At 34.4% G+C, this 23,463-nt stretch overlaps 1 protein-coding gene and 1 non-coding gene across 2 annotated transcripts in view; both read left to right on the forward strand.

Moving 5' to 3' along the window:
- The window catches only part of Htr2c (5-hydroxytryptamine receptor 2C), a 212,188-nt gene that overhangs the window by 29,944 nt on the left and 158,781 nt on the right, over positions 1–23,463 (forward strand). The gene's annotated exons all lie outside the window — the stretch shown is intronic.
- LOC115030212 lies at positions 2,118–2,245 on the forward strand. The gene has a single exon (XR_003835821.1). It is a non-coding gene; the product is annotated as a small nucleolar RNA SNORA35 (small nucleolar RNA).

Raw genomic sequence — 23,463 nt, forward strand, 5'->3', positions numbered from 1 at the left:
GTGGGTAAGGAATTGGGGGGGGGGAGGGTATGTGGGACATTTGGGATAGCATTGGAAATGTAATTGAGGAAAAGATGTAATTATATATATATATATATATATATATATATATATATATATATAAAAGAAAAGAAAAGTATCTTGCTTGTTTTGTCTTCTCTTGTTTTCAGTTTAGTTTTGTTTTTCTAGACAGAGTTTCACTGTGTACACCAGGTTGCCCTAGAACTCTAAGAGATTTGTCTACCTTTACTGGGACTAAAGATTTATGTCATCATGATACTTTCTATTTTTCTTAAATTTGCCACTGTCCTATCATTTCGGACTGGAGAAGGTCCTTTTATGAGTCACATATTAGATTGTGCACTTTCATTACTGAAGAATAGTTATTTCCATATTCTTATATCATGTTAATATACTTATTTTTAAATTGTTTTTGTTGTTCTTGTGTTCTTCAACCTTTAATGTCTAGGAAGAAAAAAAAATCACAATCCTTAGTTTGGGGTCACAAAACAGCCTCATAGAATAGAGAACGTAAAGCCAAAAGGGAACGTTTCATATTGTTTACACTGATAAAAGTATAAAAGTTTAAAAAAATCAAGCATTTATAGGAATATGAACCAAGTGGATCTTTTCTAGACTGCTGTCAGAAATACAAATCTGTACAAATACTTAGGAAAATGTTGGCATTATCTCCTAAAATTGGATATTCACAGTGCATAGTTTTAAATAACAAATTAATTATAGCAAGAGAGCCATGGGTGGTGCAATAATAAAAGTGATTCACACACTAAGGGTTATAATTAATCCCATTCTGTACACTGAGGCCAGACTCTTAGATTTTAGGGGGTTGTGTATCCAAGAGGAGAGCATTCAGTATGGCAGAGGTACAGGGGATATTGTTAGGTGTGTTTTGTTTGGTATAGTATTATTTTAGTCTTATATTGCTTCATAAAAGTTTAATAGTGAATAGTTTCTGATTTAATGAAGTAAGATACATGGGAAGAAATAATGATTATTTGCTATAGGCAGCTCTGAGTGACAGGTTTTCATTTATAACCAAAAGGGAGGAAAATACAAGATGCACCAAATGGATTGTGTTCTGTTTTAGTACACAAGGGAGAAAGTGAGGTCCATCCAGGTACAAGGAAAGATGTATCGTTGTAATTAGTAAAATTCAAGTATAATAATCCATGTATTTTATAGGAAATATTACGCATTTGTAAGTAGTCACTCCATTTTCAGTCAACACAAGCAATAAAGTACAAAGAAACTGTCTTGTAAGGGTGAAATTATAACAGGAATAGAAATATATAGAATTATTAATGACAAATAATTCCCTGGTGCTGAAGAGTACACAACAGTTAAGAGTCCCTCTTTCCCTGATGGCCGACTAGGCCATCTTCTGATACATATGCAGCTAGAGATATGAGCTCTGGGGGGTACTGGTTAGTTCAGTGGAAAGAGAGGCCCATTGGTCGTGCAAACTTTATATGCCTCAGTATTGGGGAACGCCAGGGCCAAGAAGTGGGAGTGGGTGGGTAGGAGAGTGGGGTGGGAGGGTATGGGGGACTTTTGGGTTAGCACAGGAAATGTTAATGAAGAAAATACCTAATAAAAATAATTTTAAAAAGTCAAAAAAAAAAAAAGAGTCCCTTCTGCTCTTCCAAGGGACCTAAGTCAGGTAACTGGTAACCCCTTGTAACTTCAGCTCCAGAGGACACCCAGCCCTCTTTTCACCTACCACTTGCAGGTACATGCAGAGATAAAAATGTTAGGTACAGTCCTGGATGCTGCATACTTCCCTAAAATTCTTACAGCAATCAAGAATGAAAATAGTACTAGTCTTATTCAACATCTGAAGATAGAGAGGTCAGGAGACCTTGAGTACATTTTCTAAGGTCCTACAACTATACAGGGACTCCTGACACTCTGGATTCAGACTCACCTAACTTCCAAGTCACATTTCTTTCTTCTGGAGAAGAACTCAATTCATAAGTAACCCTGCCAAGTGAAAACAGCATTGATTTCTGAGATGATTCCCATGTCTTATTCACCTCCTCGTCCTAGATGCTTCTTCTCCACAGAGCATGTGGCTGTGCCAACAGCTTTGCTGTCTGCAGCACTGGCAAGTGACCCATTGGACTTTTTCTTGACCAACTGGGCATCGAGCAGTGCAAAAACAAAACCCTCCGAAAGATGGGAGAGTCACACTGTGGGCTACTCCCGCATGCAGGTGGGTACATAGCTAATGAGTCCTGTGACCCTTCCTGAAAATTGTGCATAAGTAAAAGGCAGGTAGCTGCATGAGCTCTACTCCTAAGAAAAGATAGCCATTTCCATATCAGGTTAATAGCTAGTATTCAGTGCTATCCTTGCTAGGGAGCCATTTTAAACCTTTCTAGCTGTGCAGCTTTTAGCAATACGCATGGACCCTTTTAATATTCAGAGTTGGAGTCTATAAAATATGTTTGATTGTGTTGGAATGAACAAAGGCTCTCACAGAGATTTCAAGCAAGCACATACCCTTTTAAATTTCTTGGCAAATTGCCCATTAAGTGTTGCTGAGAAAGGACAACACATGATTTTCTTCCACTCCCATGATGAAAATGAGACTACTATTATCCTTAGAGATGATAGCTCCCTTGTGTTCGGTTTGTTTCATATTCTTGTGACATTCCCAAAACACTGTCCTTCCCCAGTTTCTTCAACCCCTGTACATGAACAGTAGGCTTAGAGGTGGGATCTTCCTTAACCATCCATTGCTGGCCTCTTTATAATTTTAAAGTATGCTCAAATACTCAAATCTCCAGTAATCTCTTCCTCTACCACATAGTGAGGAATGGTCGATTCTTTGAAGGCAATGCCATTTATCTTCTCATAAAGGTTAGAACTTACTGTTGTACATATAGTGCCTCTTTCATGAAATACAAGCTCAACGAATCACTATTTAGCCAAATGTTAATAAAACTTATCTGCAAAGTCAAACATTGATTATTGTCATCAGAACAGGATGGGAAACAAGCACTAGAATATTGAATGTCATAGTTTTGGTAGCATATAAAAGCAACGTGCTTTAGAATATAGTAAAATTGACTTTGTGAAACATGAATCCATGATAAGTTCTGTAAGTAAAAGAAGTACACTGAAGGGAGACCTCACATTTTCCTTTTATGGATATAGATAGTAGCCATGCCTTTCTAGAAAGTGGTTTTAAAGTACAATTCACTGTCATAAAAGACAGGGAGCATAGGAATCATGTCTATTTTCAGATAATTAGGTCATCATTGTTAAAAGACATACACAACTTGAAATCCATTATAATCTTACCTTTGTGGAACAATGAAGGTAAAATATATCAGTGAAAAAATATATACTTTTGATACAATTTAAATCCTTAGTAATAGCTATAGAAGCTTGATTAAAATAATGATACACTTCCCAATAGATGACAAATATAACCTAGGATTGCTGCCTGTTTCAGTATTTGAGAGTATATTTTGAAAATGCATTGTTCTTTAGATTATCATTTTTATTAACACTTGAGAACAATGGAATTTAACCTTTTCCAGTTTGTGGGAGATATGAAGTAAGAGAGCACATTCTTCTATGATGTCCCTCTTGAGTTTTCAGACTTGGTCCCTTAGGTAATAAAAATGGATGCCTTCTGCAACTATAAGAAGATGGAGTGCTCACCTTCCTAATCCATTAGCTTCATGAAGGAATATGTACAAATACAGTTTTATTGTTTCTCTTTACTAGTTTAACTCTGGAATAAGTGCTATTTGAATGCCCCTCCCCCACCACACATATATTCCATTTGTAATAATATATGAGAAACCAGGTTCATAAATAAATTTAAAATATTTAATTTGTTAATATAAAATTGACTTGGAGCTTGTCTCAGAGTTCCTTGTTGCGAAATTCTATCAAGAAAATGTCTTTCTCAATGAATTTCCTAAGGGAAACCTGCTGTTTTTCTTGTAATTATTTTTTGCTTCTTTTTCTTTCCTGATGGTCCACTTTTTGTTTTAATTTTTTTATTAGGTATTTTCCTCATTTACATTTCCAATGCTATCCCAAAAGTCCCCCATGCCCACCCACCCCCACTCCCCTACCCACCCATTCACCCTTTTTGGCCCTGGTGTTCCCCTGTACTGGGGCATATAAAGTTTGCATGTCCAATGGGCCTCTCTTTCCAGTGATGGCTGACTAGGCCATCTTTCGATACATATGCAGCTAGAGTTAGGCGGAACAACAATATGAACTAACCTGATGGTCTACTTTAAAGTCACTTGGGAAATTTATGGAAAAGAATGCTAATTTAGATAACACCCTAATGTGATACCATTTTATAACAAAGACTAGGAACTTTATTGCTATAAGAATCTGCTTATATTTGAATGAAGTAAATTTATAACAGAATGTGATATTCAAAAGGAAACACAATTATCAATCTATGTAGTACTTCCTTTGCTTCACATATCCTCTTGGGCTCTTGCTGTAAGTGTATTTCCTATTCATATTTTATTGTTGTCAAGATAGCAAATTACAATCTAGAGCAGATGGAAAAACTGCCATGGTTCAAGTACTTAAAATTTATTCTGGTGCATGGTAATCTTTACCATCAAACCTCTCCTTGCAACATATCAACAAATTGAATCATAGGCTAGTCCATCAGAGATATTTGAATCCTTATTATACAAGGAAGCATTATTCTTATTATATTGTGATATTATATGCTATCAAAGAAACAATATCATTTCTTATTGTTTTATACAAGGCTACTAGATTAACAAACCTGGCTTTGGGTGACTGTATTTAAGTCATCTTTCTGTCTGAGTCACACCAGAACTGCAGGCACATGCAACTGAACCTAAATGTTAATTTATTTTTTAACATAAATTAATTGACAAATTTACTTAAGATGGCCAAAGTCATTCTGTTTGTCTAGGCAGTTGGATGCGATGGTAGAGAGATAAAAGATGTGAAAAGGATGGATATACATGGAAGGATGATAGATAAATACATAGATATAGATAGAAATTTGATAGAGTATGGCAGTAGACAATATTTTACTCATTACTTGTATTTGAATTATCATAGACATATTTGTTTCCCTTACTTATTCCTTCATAAATTATTTCACAAGAAATGAAAAATCATAAAGTAAACCTAAATAGTTCTTGAGAAGGTTTAAATATGAATGTAAAAAAAACACTGAGCTGTATACTTTCTGCTGAGAAGGAATTAGAACCAATGATACTTTTGTCTCTCTTGACTTTCTCCCTCCCACACCACCAACTTTGGTCCCCTTTGGTTCTATCCTAGGTCTCTGGGCTATGCACCCTCTAGTTCTGGCTCTCCACACAGCATCAGATGTGGGCCTCCTCTAGTGGCATGAATCTCAAGTTGGACCAGTCTTTGGTTTTCCACTCCCACAAGTTCTGTGCCACCATTACTCTAGTACATCTTGTAGGCAGAACAATTGCTATGTCTACAGTTTTGTGGCTGCATTGATGTCCCAGTCCCTCCACCAGAAGCCATGGCTGGTTACATTAGATGGCTGGTTCAGACTCCTTATCCACCATTCCTGGGAGTTTAAGTTGGGTCAACCTCATAAAGTCCTGGGAGATTGAATTGACTTTGATTTCAATAGTAGATATTTAAAAGTTTTGAACGTGGTTTGAATTTCAAAATAATATAGCTATATTATAATCTCAAGAAATAATTTTAAAGGCAGCAAATAAGTATTTTGTGGAAGTATTCATGACTCTCAAGCAAATTATAGCCACATAAACATGTTCAATAGAATTCTATAATGTGTTAAGGAATTATTGTGCTCATTACTATAGATTAACACACCTTAATATAGTGAGCACATTGTAAACAAAATCCCATAACTGGAGGATCAAATGGAACAATTAAGAAAATTCACTATTTATTTATTAAACATGTTTCTAAATGTTTTTTATTTATTATTTGTTTATTAAGGTGACTATACATTGTAATTATCTAGGACAGTCAGTGTTTATACAAATTATAATAATTTCTTTGACTCTCAAAAGTATACTTATTTTGATGCAAACAAACATTGTTATTTCTACTCTTCAGTACAGGCCTAAATATTGTATGATGTTACATAAAGATGGTAAGCAAATATCCCTTCCCTGGAGGAACATGAGAAACATCCTCAAGGGATAAGATATGCATTTACTATTACTACAAAGTAGTCCCTGTGTGTTTAAATTGAAAGCTTGTATTTGTAGTTAGCTCAGTAAGCAGAGAAGTAATAAAGGGGTACCACTTCTTGGGCTAGCCCAGGTGTTTTGACTACTTCTCCTAAAGGGTGTTGTATGCATGAAGTCTCATGAATAAATTTATAGTGATTGAGGTCACTATGGTTCACAGCTGAACACCTCATGGGGAAAAAAGTGAGCACAAAGAAAGGCATGTTAGGAACAGTAACACAAAGACTTAGAAATTGTGGTCTCTCAGCCTGTTTTTCTACTGCCTAAGTTTAGGACACTGATGTGACCATGGTCTTCACCTTTACTGTGTTTAGTTGTATAAAAGATTGAAGTATATTCATTAATAGATGTATAACAACATTAATAAGGGCTATGTAAATGACCTAATATGTTTTTAATCAAGTTTTCCTCTTCAGACTTTCATAGCAATCACCATTGTCATGTATGTTTCCAGTGATGTAGTATTGCAATCCATTTAGAATTCCATGTTTCACGTTTCACAAAGAGACAGAGAGAGAGAGACAGAGAGACAGAGATAGAGACAGAGACAGAGACAGACAGAGAGAAAGACACAGAGAGAGAATGGTGCAGGTAATTGACCTGAAAACAACAGATATCTGCTGTGTTAAATTCATTTTCATTTTTGATGTAACTCTTTATTTTTAATAGGAATGAGACCATATTCCATTCCTTGTGATATTTACAATACTTAAAATAAGAGGGGACTCCACCAGGAGAAGCTGGCCTTGCATATTTTCAGAGTGAAAACTTCAATTATGCTACAAGTAGTTGTTGTGGTTCCTGCTCAGGGGATGCACAACTGCTGTATGTGGGTCTCCTTTGTCATTTCTATCTCACAAGTAAAGGTAGTTCAACATTTCCAGTACCACTCTGGTTTCAGGAAGGATGTTCTTGTTTCCAATGTTCATCAACCAATGGGAGACCATGCTCCCTGGAATGCAGGTAGAACAACTGAACAGCAAGAAACTCTTCTCAACTCAATGAGACTCAGATGTCTTCTGTGAATCCAGCTGGTTCAAGGCTGCAGGCCCACTTCCCTTGGCAGATTTTTCCATTTCAGGGAGTGGGGAAAGTAGCCCTAAACCATCAAAATGGATTATACATCACTCTTGACATACATGGATACTGCTCTCCATTACCTGGAGAAGTTACAAATAGATTTAGCTGAAAAACTCTCTGAGGATGAAGTCACAGTGTCCAATACTTATTACATACTTTTAAAATGTGGTGGGATAAAATGAATATATTTATCTGTGAATTAACTTTGAACTTTCTTAATATAGTGAATACAAAACCAAGATCAAACTCAAGCAATGTTTAAGAGGATTCTTCATCATTTATCTTTGTCACACACACACACACAGAGAGAGAGAGAGAGAGAGAGAGAGAGAGAGAGAGAGAGAGAGAGAGCATATCTTGGTTTCTTGTAGGCTAGAAGTGACACCCTGTATTTAAATCTAGCTGTAAATCCTATCTGACTCATGTTTTCTTGTATTATTGATACTGATGCTCATACTACTGGTGATAGAAAATGAGATAGAGAACTGTTAACTAGAAGTAATGAAGCAAGAGCTGTACTAGATCTTGGAGGATAAATATTACAAGAAAAGCAAATTATTGAAATTTAATCTGAGCATGGTTATTAACTCTGTATTTCAGTTTTGTGCACAGAACATTTTTAAGTATTTCTACGAGTGGTTTCCTCTTGCTTTTAGTGTGGTTAGGCAACAAAAATCCTTTCAAATGCATTCTTAGTATTGTTCACTAAGTTTTAGTTTAGTGGTGTGTCTAGCATATGTAAAAGGCCTTGAATTCTAACCATAGTCATGCCAAAACATAGTTTAAGAAGGAAAGCAAAAGACAGCAAACAAGTGCTAAGAAACTTTAAGGATTTCACATAGTCATATCAGTATTTTTAAATTTTTCTGGGCACTACTTTTGAGAAATTCCATACTGTTCTGCTTTTGCATCTGCAAATGTTCTAAGTCAGTAATATGAAATACCAAGTAAAAATGTATGAACATCTAAATTTCACTGATGGTGGATAGAACTAGAGTTGGGAATCCATGATCAGAAATATTATTTTTGGTTTTTGTTGTTGTGATTGGATTGTTTATTTGTTTCAGTACAGAATATGAAGTTGTAAATCTGTATTTTCTTCCTGTTTTGCTGAACATTTTTAATCTCTTCAATTTTTAAAACACTTCTAACTTTAAAGACTGAGTAAATGGAAAAGAATCAGAAAGAAAGAAAGCAAAAAGTATATGGACTTTTTTTTACAATGTGCAGAAATAGAAAGCTTCAGAGATATTTGATTAAATATAAATGTAAAATATTAGATCAAAATTAAAGTAGGTTAATAGATTAATCTTCCAGGATGCATTTGATTATTTCAAGTTAATTAAAACTCTAATCACTCTGTGTGTGTGTGTGTGTGTGTGTGTGCAAGCATACATAGAGAGGTACATGTATGTGCAATAATTGTGTTAGGAAAATCAGAGTATAATTTAAATCCTGTGGTTCATCTGATAATTTCTATAGACTTGTGACACTTTGTCAAGCCCTTGCAAGGATTAAGCATATTAAGAAAAATTAAGATGTTAACTCATATTGATACTTGAAACATGGTACCAACCTCAGAAAATATACAACACTGAGCAAGAAGGTGATGGTCGCTGCTCTCATTGCTTTTGCTCTTCCTCCTCCTCCTTCTCCTACTTTACTTCTTCTCTTCCTTCTTCTCCTCTTCTTTTCTCCCAACTGAATAACATAGGTATTTTATAAAAAGTGTGTATAATTTTTTAAATGAGTGTAGCATAATTGAAATGATTATGATGGTGAATAATAGGTCCTCTTTCCTAATAAAATGTAAACATTTTCTGAAAGAAGATAAAGTTGAATCTGTATCTAGTGAGTTTCCAGGCTACTGACTCAGTGATATTTCAGTTATAGATGAGTTTTATTTCTTTTTTTCTTTTTGAAACAAAGTCTTTCAGTTCAGCTCATACTGACCTTGTATTTGCTCCACTTTTGCTTTAGCCTACTGGGTATTAAAATTACATGTGGGCCACCATGCCAAGTATTTTTTTTTTCATATTTACTTAGAAATAAGTGACTCTTTAAATGAAATAATCATTGATTTTTCTGAATAAACTTATTAATAATTTATTAACAGCTACTGTGAACCTATTCAAGTCAAAATAACTTAAATATAATAGGAAAATTATTCTGATGAACAGGAAGTTGCCCAATAATATTTCATTGCCATGAACTTTAGTTTAACAAATATAGGTCCAATGTATTGTAAGTGGAATCCTTGTGTATTATATTTTAAGGTTTTAATTCTTGTTTTTGAGCATGATTTTGACAATTTTATCAATGTTTTCATTAATGTTCTGTAAAAATAGTGAATATTCATAATGATTTTTAGTATTTATTTTGCTTTTGCTTTCATCGCTCCCCAACTGAACATCTTTTATACCCTGATTTTATTATGAAATGAAAAACAAATAGTTCCTCTTGTTACAAGAATTGTGTAAATATTTTGATCAAATCGTCTTTGATTTCTATTTATATGATAAAACATTGTGCAGGAAACGTTTCAAATGCCATTTATTGATTACATTGTAAATTTTGTTAAATTCTAATTAGAAAGTCATGAGGACTTTGATTTGTGAAGAAAAACATCATGATGAAAGTAGGAACTCATTTGTTATGTACCTCGTGGTATTGTTGGAAGATTATCGAGTCATAGTATCAACACAATCTGAATCTCGGAGGCAGGTGCTCACATGTCCTCCTCCATGCTTATAAATACATGGAGGAGGCCATAGTGGCAACTGTCACCATGATTGATTTCATTGGGATAGAAGATTGACAAGCTGGTTGTAATATTTCTTATAGCAGGAAGACCATCATTACACTTAAACTCCTCAAGGTAGAGCAAAGGAAAGATTTTTTGAAATGTAAAGGTTGGGAATCCAGGATTGTTTTTTCATATTATTTCTACCAAACAAACACAATGTTTAAACCATCCATTGTCCTTACACCATAATGTCAAAATGACAACTGGTATGTTCCAAAGACAAGAAAATATAGCGATAAAGGAACTGATACATTTTTAGTTGTTTATATAATGTCAGGTTTTTTTAATAAGAATAAGAATATATGAGAACATTAGCATATGACCATCATGTTTTATAGTCTTCCTAATCTTAATAATGCATTAAGTTCAATCTAAGGAATAAGATTGTTTTATGAAACTCTATGACTCTGGAGATTGATATTTGAAGAAACTGTGAATTTTATGGTAACATGCTATAACACTAGAATAATTTCCTGAAAAACATAATCATAATTAACATATGAATTTACTATTTACTATTTCTTTATTTTTCTTTATTTTCTTTATTCAACAACTATTTTATAACAGCAAATATATGCACAGATTTTCATTTATATTCTATTCATAATAGTAATCATCACAGCTTCTAGCAAGAGTCTAATCTGAATCATTAATTCTACAATTGAATTTTATCCCTCTTAACATCTACAGTTCAATATATTTTATCCTCACTTTGAAAGAAAATGTAAAACAAGGCTAATGGCTAGGCATGACTATTGAGTAGGAATCACAGGTAACTTCTTAAACTGCCAGTTACACTATCATTTGCAACATCACAGGATATAGTTCAAACATGTTTTGGTCTTATGAGATTGACATTGCATGCATCACATAGAAATATGCTGTAAAATGTTTTCATCTTTTCTATGTGTAAATAAACCTTGGTAATATGCTTAAGAGTTGCACTTTTGATAACAAATCATCCGTAGTTTTAAAATTATGTTGAATTTTCATATATTTTGGATTTGATAGACTGTATAAATGAGAGGAATTTCTTGAAAACTTAATACTTATAAGGATCGATGCCTATATTGAAGACAAAAGCATATTCTTCATATTCACACTGCAATTAGCAGGCAGGATGTTCTGAGCATGCTCTTAGGAGCAGAGCCTTTCTCTTTTACACAATTGAATCATAGTATGTTTTATTCTAGTGTACTTTCTATTTCTCCTTACAGTTTCCATTGTTTTTGCAGTGTTGACAATAAGATCAAACTCAGGTCATCATTTGAATAGCTCATTATCCAATGATGCAACTTGCCAAGAAAACCTTGAGTTTTTTAGTTTTATGATCTCATTTTGTAATTATGCCGTGTGGTGGTGGTACAAATCTTTAAACCCACCCCTAGGGAGGCAGATCTCTTGTGAGTTCGAGGCCAGCCTGGTCTATAGAGCAAGTTCAAAGACAGCCAGGGCCACACAGTAAAAACCTGACTCAACAAATCAGGGCGTGCAGAAGACAGAGGGGGGTGGGCAAAAAGAGGAGAGGGAGAGAGAGAAAAAGGATAAGGAGAGGGAGAGGGAGAGGAAGAGGGAGAGATTATGAAATCACAGTATGAGTATATGATGATATAGAAATTTGGAGTAGACTTTATGAACAGTGCTGCATGAAGGACATGGAACATCCTACTTACTAGGCAAGGGCTCCTCCACACACTCAAAAATTAATATCTAATTGATAAAAATGTATAAATCACATTCAGATTGATAAAAGATGCAAACAAGTCCATGTGTGTTTTTATTTGCTTTTTGTGTATTCCCTCCTGTTACTTAGCTTTAGTTCTACATGTGGGGATGCTATAAGTAAGCATTATCATTTTCCTAACTTTAAATTTCTTTAAAAAGTTTGTGTACTATACTCTAGGACTTTGGAGTATACTAGGTTTTCTAGAAACTAGCTGTTAACAAACCAGCACTTGGAGCCGGACATGGTAGCACACGCCTTTAATCCCAGCACTTGGGAGGCAGAGGCAGGCAGATTTCTGAGTTTGAGGCCAGCCTGGTCTACAGAGTGAGTTCCAGGACATCCAGGGCTACACAGAGAAACCCTGTCTCAAAAACAAAACAAAAANAAAAAAAAAAAACAACAAAAAAACAAAAACAAAAACAAAACAAACAAACCAGCACTTGAAAAAAGATTTCTTTTCATGACTGAACTGGTCATGAATTTTAGGTTAATGACTTACAGATACAAGTGAACAGCTAATTAAGCCCTAAATAATGACTTAATAGTTAAACTCCAAATTTCTGAGGGTTATGGCATAAATGATTTTGTTATGGGGTGAACCTTTAAAATTGAAGTTACAGGGGACTTTTAGAGGGGAAACTGAGAAAGGGGATAGCATTTGAAATGTAAATGAAGAAAATATCTAATAAAAAATTTGAAGTTTGGAAAACACAATTATTTTCTAAAAATAAGTTTAAACTAAGGCATGCATTTTTTTCAAAATGGGAAAGAATGATTTATTTTCTCCTCCAACATGAACTTTTGGGATCCATCCCATAATCAGCCACCAAATCCAGACACTATTGCATACACCAGCAAGATTTTGCTGGAAGTACCCTGATATAGCTGTCTCATGTGAGGGTATGCCAGTGCCTGGCAAATACAGAAGTGGATGCTCACAGTCAGCTATTGGATGGATCACAGGGCCCCCAATGGATGAGCTAGAGAAATTACCCAAGGAGTTGAAGGGGTCTGCAACCCTATAGGTGGAACAACAATATGAACTAACCAGTACCCCGGAGCTCTTGTCTCTAGCTGCATATGTATCAAAAGATGGCCTAGTCGGCCATCATTGGGAAGAGAGGCCCTTAGGTCTTGCAAACTTTATATGCCCCAGTACAGGGGAATGCCAGGGCCAAGAAGTGGGAGTGGGTGGGTAGGAGAGCAGGGCATGGAGGAGAGTATAGGGAACTTTCGGGATAGCAGTTGAAATGTAAATAAAGAAAATATCTAATTAAAAAAAAAAGAAAAAAAATGAGCTTGTGATTACATCAGATTACTATTGCTTTCTTTTGGGTCCATCTGAGAAAGATGAATTAAGAGTTTCATAGTTTAAAGAGCACTTAGGCTGTAGCACTGCTTTTATTCTTTTTCCCAATTTTTATTAGGTATTTACTTCATTTTCATTTCAAATGCTATCCCAAAAGTCCCCTATACCCGCCCCACACTCCCCTACCCACCCACTGCCACTTCTTGGCCCTGGTGTTTCCCCTGTACTGGGGCATATAAAGTTTGTAAGACCAACGGGCCTCTCTTCCCAATGATGGCTGACTAGGCCATCTTCTGTAATGGCTAAGATAAAAAATTCATGTGACTGCAGATGCTGGCGAGAATGTGGAGAAAGAGGAACACTCCTCCATTGTTGGTGGGATTGCAAGTTTTTATTCTTAACGAGAGCTCTAGAAACTAACTTGCTAAACTCTGAATTAGGGAAGTGCTGGCAGCTGTATTGATTGTTTTGTAGTCTTTCCTTTGGTAATGTGTTGTGTAAGTTAGTGGTTATATGCAAACTGGTTGCCATATTAATTGGGCAGCCTTCACATTTTAGTCATGAATGTACGGTTTGTTAAATGAGCTTAAGATAAATTGTAAGACTTAACTTTGACAGTAAGGGGGCAGCATCTGGCTGAAGGAGGACTTTGAGCTCTTGTTTTCTGTCTACACAACCCAAAATAGTAATTTCTTACAGGATAAAACATTTTGTGTTTTGCTAGGAAATTATCAAAGGTAAGTTAATTATAACACCAGACCACGTGCATGGGCTGACAGTTATTAATTACATTTTCTCTCCTGGTTACATTTCAGGCCATTTCCTGCTAAAGAAAACAAGTTGGTTTTAGTTTTGCAGAGAAAGAGAGCGAGCAACTGAGCAAGCGAGAGAGAAAGAGAAACAGAGAGAAAGGGACAGAGGCAGTTTGATTGATTGATTGATAGATAGATAGATAGATAGATAGATAGATAGATAGATAGATAGGCTGAAAGTGAAAGAGACATAGAGAGACAGACATACAAACAGATGGACAGAGGCAGACTGACAGAGAAAGAAAGAGAGACAGAGAGAAATAAAAACAAACAAGAAAATAGAGGCACAGGGACACACAGAGAGAAACAAAAAGGAAGAGAATCATTTTTAGCCCAGGTTGTGTTTGAGCTGAAGATCAGACATGTGTGCCTTGAATCTTCAAGTGCTGGGATTACAGATTTACACCATTCCGGAAATGCAGCTTTAAGGAAAGTACATTTTGTCTGAAATTCATCAGCTAGAATTTTTAGAAGTTTAGTATTTTTCATGATATATTCAGATGCCCACTATAGTTAGAATGCTTTGAAAGTCTGTATGCTCATGTAAATAAATGGATTTTAAAATATGTAACTAAATGGAATTCAATATGAGTTTATGTTTATTTAGGCAAGGGATGTTTTTCTAAGAAGTTGGATGTAACTGAGTTTATTCACATATTAAGAATATGAGAATGTAGGTAATAAGCTTCATGAGCCTCATAATTCATGCTGACTGAACGCTATAAACATAGCATTATTCATCTTTTCTTTGTCCCTCATGCTTGAATCAGCTTTTGGCAATTCAATGTTATTACTCTTCTGTAATGTTTATTAAGTTAGTATATCATGTGCTTGAAGAGTCTGAAGGTTTTAGTTCTTAGTCTCTAACAACTATTTACCTACATCATACAAACAGAACAAGTAGAGGGTTGGAAGTAGATAAACATGTTCTCATACTTGGGTGGCAACATGTTAAGGAAAAGAAATGAAACTCTAAAACATGCTAATTGAGTCTAAGTTCTTGATGCATTGTTACTGAATTGTGTCTGCTCTATGGGCATAGGGTAAGAAACTGAAGACCTGAACATAGGCAAGCTCTATAGGGAGAAAAATGAAGGCTCTCCATAAGGCCAGAATACACTATGAAAACCATTTAACTTGGAGTGACATCAATACAGTATTTTTCCTGCAGTCACCTTGGAGGGAAAAAGACATGAATGCAATCCAAAGCATAAGCCAAGCAGTGTCTAACCATTTTATGTATTGTTTTTTGAGGGGGTGCAAGTGAAATTTAGTAGCAAGCTAATAGCAAGAATCTCTGTACTAATGAGGTGAGAAAGGCACAAGGAAAAAGAGAAGGAACAATGAATTGTAACAATTATTATGTTAGATTGTAATAATAATAATAATAATGCTACAATACCAACTTGTGACAGGAACAAAAAACCTTTCTGATAATTTTTCAACTTCAAGTATCTGTGGACAGTTTGATTATTAGTTGATAATTCACTCAGAGTTTGATAAGTTCTCACCACCTGAAATGCACTGTGTCAAGCTCTTGGAAACCAGCACTGAGTAAGTTATAGTTCCTGGAAATCAATTCCCCACATCTTGAAGGGGCATAAGAATAAGCAATGTAAATATTGTATGAAATTATGAAGTATACAAGTATCGAGATCAGAGAGTGGTTAGTTCAGTCTGAGCAAACCTGGTAAGACTAGGAATGTGTTTAATGACATGGAAAAGAGGTCAATGTCATCCTTAACAAAAGAAATGTGTGTACTAAGACAGACATACAGCAGCAGTGTGCTCTGGCTTTGGCATTGCTACTGTAGGAGAGAGGAAATGTTTTAGGCTCATCCTCCTTTTGTTCATGGCAGAGGTACCTATTGCAGGAGTTATTACAAAGAGAAAGGAACCATTATACCATAACTCAATAGTAGAAGGCTTACAGGAAACTTTGATTTTCATCTTTAGGATTATGAGTGAGGAAGGGGTCAGGAAAGTCACCATTCTTCCTTTGCCATGTATTCCAATGCTAACACACCACATATTTGGAGTAGTTTGTCTGAAAGGTGACACTGTAGGGAAATGCTTCATTTTCCATTACAAAACATGTAAGCTATATTATTAGTATTTTATCATGATTAAGCTGTACTAATTTTCAGAGATATGAATGGCATATCCATTAAATCATGAAAGCTCTTTCAAATAATACTTTGCAATTCTCCCTTTTCTAATATGAAAGTGGAGACAATCACATATCAAGGGAGTTTATTAAAGTGATAATTTATTGCTTAATGTATGTCAATTTCAACTCTTTCAATGTTAACAAATCTTGGCTCTAAAAGAATACTAATACATCAACTAAGAAGCAAAACATTGTAATCTTCTATTTTCCCAAAATTGTTTCATTTAAATATAATCCATAGTTGGTCTTTAGAATGATAGGGATTAAACCACAATAGTTTTCAAGCCCAAATTCATTTTGCAGATCATTTAGCAAGTAAATATTAAGACTTCTGGTGATGCTACGTTGAACATATTTATAGGATTCAAAAAACAACTCCACCAAACCGTGAGTGAAGATTTGTTTACTTGTCTTAGCACACCATTCCATACTTACAACTAAGTGTGCAGTATTTAGGGCTCAGCGATATGACCTCAGGCATTTTCCTCTCCCCAGCCATAGCAATTCACACCCAGTTTGAAGTCACATGCTCTTGATGTTCTCTTTGTAACAGTATTATTTCAGATGCCTAGATGCTCCTCATTCTTTAAGTCCCAGGTTATGTGTGACTGCCTCATCAACCTCCCATGATACATATACACCAGCAATCCTCACTATTTAAACTCTCTCTTATTTTAATTGGCTCTGTTGCATTCTTACAGCATTATTCTTCTGCAATTATCTTGTGCATTTGTTCACTTCCTTATTAACTCTCTCCCTGTCCTGCCTATTTATTCTAAATTTGATTGTAGCCAGGACTTTAGTTGTTTCCAGACAACTGCGTTGCAAGAAACTTGTTCATTAAAAAAAAAAAAAAATAGGTAATCAAAATAGTCATCACATAGCTACTCCATAAAGTCTAACATTTAATTCAGGGTCATGGAACTGAAAAATAACATAAAAGTTGTTGGAAACATTTCAGGAAAAAAAAAGTACAAAAAATATTAAAAAACAAGACCTATGAGGAAAATACGTTGATTCAGGTAAGACCAAGCACCAATTTTACTTACGTTTTATAATTGACAGAGATCTTTGACCTACTAAAGTCTTTTATCTTTTGAAAAAAAAATAGCAAATTTAGTTACTGCTGTCCCTGTTTTATAGTATAAACTGAGGCCCAGAGATTGCACTAATTTGTACAAATTCACAGAAATATAACGTGTAATCCAGATTTTCCTTCTTCCTATGTCCAATATTTTTTCCTCATGAAACCATCTATCTACAGGATCACTAACCAGAGTAGGGAATTTAGTTTGGAGGTAGTGAACAATGACCTTTCCTATTTGAGTTTATAAATTTTTATGTTATCTCAGGAGGTTCTCAAATACCAACCTTTACTTGTGGTAGCTATTTGTCTTCTTTATATGGTTTGAAGGAGTGTGTAGTTCAGTGGTTGAGGGTGACAGATTGCTAATCTATTGGTTCTTCAATTTCTAATATTCCATAATTCTTTGGTTAAGTTTTCCACTTTGCCAATTAATATTTCAAATATACTTAACATTTTTTAACTTAACAAGCTGATGACGCCATAACAACTATTGAACTACATATCACAAGCATATTAGTCTCTAGGATGTGCTCATTGCATGGGCTGTGTAGATTTTTATTTAATACACAGAACATGCAGTGAGAACTTGATAGAGATGGGAAGACATCCAGAAGAATAAACCACGAATTCTTAAAGGATAACTTTGTATTTGGTACAGATTAATTAACTATCCATTTTAAGGTTTTTACTAATCCTGTCTCCAAACACCACAACCTAGAATCGAAAACACACTACTTGAACTTGCATATTGATTCTATTTTTATTTGTTACTTGGTATTCTTCTTTTACATAGATAGGTTTGTTAAAATTTCACACAGAGTCAAAGTTGGCTTTTTAGTAGAATTATAAACAATAACTCAGGTGCTAGAAAGATGGCTCAGCAGTCAGGAGTACTTGTTGCTCTGGCAGAGAACCAAGGTTCAATTCCCAGCACCCAAAATTTGGTTTACAATTGTTTTTTCACTCCACCTTCAGTGAATCTAACACCTTCTGATGGCCTCCTTGGGCACTGCATGCATGTGGTGCACTTACATATGCAGGCAAAACATTCACACACATCAAAGTAAAAGAAAGACAATTTCCTCAAATATCCCATTGATTCAACAACATAAAACTTTTGTTTCAAATATATTATGACCATGTGTCAAAAATTACATTGATAACACATTAGATGCAGATATTTTATAGTTAATGGGATATTAATAAATATGTCACCTGATGCTCACCTCATTCTTACATTTGAAACTTATTATTGAAAATATTCTGAATAGATATATGTCATTCATTTTAAATAGAAGACTTTTGTAGAGTAGTAGAATGATTTAGCTTGATTTGAAAGCATAGTAATCCTTGCACATATAATATTTATAATTAAAACGTACTTGTTCTTGTTTTGGCATCTCCTTGTTTATGTAAGGAAGCAAAGCCAAACTAAATATGTATTAAAAAGTCTAATTCAAGAGCCCGAAGAAAACACATTATAGGTCAGAAACACAACAGCTCTATATTTAGATACAACTAAGAACAAAGTAGAGATTAAAAGGAGGTTTATACAGAAAATGATTTAGTAATTACTTTTTAGAAATATTGAAACTTCTATGTCATATTGAAAAATATGGTCGAACTTTTTAAAGACAATGTCAGGATATATAGAACACGTTGTATTTCTTCATGCCTGGCATATAGCAGGTCCTCAATAAGTATTTGTTGAAAAAATAAATGAAGCAACAAATCTTATTTGAGCACCTGTTATGTGGAGGATAAAAAACTACAAACCAAACAGAGCTTGTGATCTTATATGGGAGAGAATGAATATAAGGTAAATGTGCAAATGACTATCATTTTTGAAACTGTAATAATATCAAATATGTATTTTAAAAAGATCACAGATGGGCAGTTCATTTCCCATTCTCAAAGAATTTAGAGACTTGAACCTGGGACTTATATGAAATATGGGAGCAAAAGCATTTCTTGTAGAAATTTAAGTATTTATAAAAAGGAATACTAAATCAGTAATCTTACGAGGGTCAATAAATTAAAATAAAACTTCCTGGATCACCATAAAACCTTTTCATAACCATTTTTCTTAATTTCTTTGGCATATTACATTAACATAGTATGAAAATAATGTGAGTTCCTGTAAGGCTTTGTGCCTCTTAGTTCTTTTTTACTTACATGTATTATCTATCATTTATAATAAAACTTATCCAAAAGGTTTTTATCCATTATTTATAGTCAAACGTATCCAGAATGTTTTTAAGTACCCTGTCCATCATTTTACTACTTTCCAGGTTTAATTTCTAGCCAGTTACCTGAAAGTAATTTGAATATGAAAATAGCATTTGTTGTTTCTAATTTTAAAATCCCACTGAAGATAGGAAAATAAATAATGCACTTTAACAGAACACCTTTCCTGAGAAGATCAAGGAATAAAATGTTTTACATTTGGATTGTTCCTATGACATCTTTGTAAGGTATAGCTATTATTAGAAAATGCTGATTTAATTGGACTAGAGGTATACATTAGGAAAAAAAAATTGGTTAGTCTACTTTATGAATGATGTATAGACCACTTTGAATATAAGCCAGTATTGTTATCAATTTTCATGAAGGATGCCCTCAATCTCTTTTTCTATTTATTTGTTGATTTATGTATTGAGAGTTTTACTGTTGGTTTGTTTGGTTGATTGAGATTGTTTGAAACAAGATATCCAATAGCCTAGTCTGGTCTTGAACTGACTATGAAGCAGAAGATGACCCAGAAATTCTGGTCCTCCTGCTTAAAGGTATGCACCACAACATCTGGCTCCACAACAGTCTCATTTATGAGACAGGAACTAGGTATACCTGCTCTTCTCTTCATCTTCCTCCTTTAATTTCTCCTCTCTTTTTCGTTTCATTTTCATTCTATGTATAAAAATTATGCAGATGTTATTCACTGTTCTGTATGCAATTACTTATACATATGTGGGATTGAGTGGTAATCCATATACATAAAATGTTTGATGAATGAATTAGTAATCATCTGTTTTAGAAATATGAACTTATTTAAATGCACTATGACTCTTAAAAATAAACTAGGTGGATCCACTGGGACTGGAATCCATAACTCTGCAGTTTGATTGGCTGCAGTTTTTTTTTTTTTTGTAATGATCTTCATGTGTTGTAAGAAGTTTATTTGATGAAGGGTGAGGACTGCACTTATCTGTGCACATAAGGACAAATGTTTAGAATTTAATTAGAGACTATACTGACTTACTAAACTGATTGTTGTAGGTTATCCTCCAAGATTCATGACTTCACTGGCTAAGACTTGGCTAAGTTTCCAGTACTACACATGGTCTATCATGTTACAGATGGAGCAGGAACAGTTCATATTTCATATATATATATATATATATATATATATATATGAATATGAAGAGATGAAGAAAGGATATATAGGAAGGTATGAAAGGAGAAAAGCTAAGGGAGAAATGATGCAACTTTATTATAATTTCAAAAAGAAAAGAAAATCCTGGAATAAAAAGCACTAGAAGAAGATGAATGTGAGTTCTGAATATTGAGTACTAAAAAATTCAAATTGTTTTTATGTCATTCAATTTTGAAATATTCATATTACTACTCTACCTTATCTTCATAAGAGTATTATATGACTTATACTAGTACAATCTTTTTATTATTATTTGCAATGATAATTGATCCCACATCATTGTTTTGTTGCTTCCATAAACTAATAGGTAATTAATACGTGGGGTTATAGTAGAAGTTCCAGGTAGAGCAATGACTGAGAAACCATGGCTTCACTCCGAAATTAAAAAAAAAAAAAAAAAAAAAAAAAAAACGTTTAGGGGAAATCTGGCAAGTGACCAGATGAAGAAAATACTTTTTCAGTGTTATGGCAGAAGTGATCTTAGTATACTTTAAGAACACAAGAAAAATCTAGGGAACCAGCTGTAGGTTAGAGAAGCTGTCACACGTGGTAGTATGTGAAATATCCTTCTGACTGTCTGTGTCATCCTCAGGTAGAATGAAATGCAATTTATTGATCTCCCTGTCTACCTGTTTTTGAGACCTGTTTTGAAGGTCTCACATAACCTAAGCAGGCTTTGGACTACTTACATAGGCAAGATGACCTTGAATTCCTGGCCCCTACTTCCTAAGCATTCAGATTAAAGTTGCATGCAATAATTCCAGGTAATATGCAAATTTTATAAATATTTAGTATATAAAATATGTGGTGAAATTTGCATCTTAGTTATAGAGTGCACTTAGTACTAATGGGAGCCACAGAATCTATTACTAAGAAACAGGAGATGTAAAGAAAATGAAAAAAAAGAAACTAAGAGCTTGGTTCAAAAATGTGGCAAGTAAGGAGTAAGTGATGAGTGTAAACTGACTGCCTATTAGAAGAATTCCAGGGAGTTAGGAAATTAAACCTTAAGTGCAATTAGGTAGGTGATGGTAGTAAGGATTTTTTTTGAAACAGTAATATATTTAGCTTAAGTAAAAAGAAGAGCAACCATGAGTTTTGTGTATACATTTGCTTACAGAATTGCACACTAGGATCAGGTCAAGTAGCTGTTATACTGGTTCTTTAGCTTTCAATTAAGCTTTAGATCCACTACCTCAGTTCTGTTTGGCATAGCAAGTATGGTTACACTGTACCAGTGACTTTCCTATTCATACTTCACTACATTACTATAATCTTTTCAACCTATGTGAAGGTTTTACTTCTAAGCCATATTAATTGTTTTCTGGCTTGACATACTCATTTTATGCTTGTCAGCTATTCTTCTTCCTTCTCAAGTGTTCCTTTATAAAAATAATTCCACAGCTACCTTGCGTATTATCCAGCAACCTTGAAGGGGATAGATTGGCATCGTGTTTCATGGGCTGATGAAGCTACATGGTGTAGAATTCCTTTCTATCTCCTAAATTCCATTAGATCATTTAGCAAGATTCTTTTGGAAGATACTGTACCTTCTCCACTTTTAATGTCATATAACTCTACTCATTTGCATTGACCTGCTAATTAAAGTCTCAAAAATAACTTGCTGAATCACAGGACAATTATTTTGAATATTTCCATCCTGGCTTTCTTCATATTTTCATTATCATTTAGGATACACATTAATTTTTGTTTGTGTCGTAATTTCAGCCAACTTATCTTCATTTAGGTCACCCTGTGCAAGAAAATGAATTATCTCATAGTTCCACTCATTTGCTTGGCTTCTTCTACTGTACAAAACTGTGAAAGTCTACAAATATTTTCTAAGAGGTTCTATTATCTTTTCTCAATTTCTTTTATCACACAATCATCCCTCATCTTTTTGAATTCATTTTGTTGGTTTTAAGTGATTCCTTAATCTCAGTGCTTATTATCTAAGCAGGGTACAGAAAGGTGGAAGAAGAAATGGAAAGTGTAGTGTATGTTAGTATCCCAAGTCTCTGTGCTCTCTGACCTTACACAGCAGTCTTTCTAGAATATTGCTTCAACACAAAGGAAAGGGATATTCATCGATTGAGTCATCTACCTACGGTTTCATTGATTTTTAGAACTATGCTTACCACAATACTTCACATGAAATTTGCTATAAATGAATTAACATGCCCATTAGTTTTCATTTGGGCAGTTCACTGCTAAGAATGAAATTGTGGTCTTTGACTTGCTAGGCGAGTGGTGCTCTGCCACCAAGTCACAACCTTAGGCTCCTAAGTTAGGTTGAATCTATTTCCACAGAGTCAGGATGTCTTTTTGCTTTATTTTTAACTCCTTAACTCCCTACAGTGTGAAATGAGAGGGATACACACATATGAGAGAGGGACAGAGGGAGAGAAGGAAGGAAGGAAGGAGGGAGGGAGGGAGGGAAGGAAGGAGAGAGAAGACAGGAGATGGAGCCTTTAAGCTAATTTTTAAAAGCCAATCCTTTGCTCATATATTTTGGACCTCAAATTTTGATCAATGTTAATTTCCTGACTTGCATCCCTTGTCTATGGTTTCAGAAGATACTAAAATTAGGGGGGAATGTACAAATGCATTCATAATCTTGAATCAATTGAAATGATCCTATACATACAATTCATTCACTCTTTCCCAAAATCAACTCTAAGATGAGTAAAATTTTTGAAAATATTTTATTCATATATGACATCAAGATTTTATAATACAAAGAATTATACCTTTCTCTAAGCCTATGAAAAAATATGGAGAAATTACCTATT

The sequence above is a fragment of the Mus caroli genome, chromosome X (assembly GCF_900094665.2).
Source record: "Mus caroli chromosome X, CAROLI_EIJ_v1.1, whole genome shotgun sequence".
Lineage (NCBI taxonomy): Eukaryota > Metazoa > Chordata > Mammalia > Rodentia > Muridae > Mus > Mus caroli.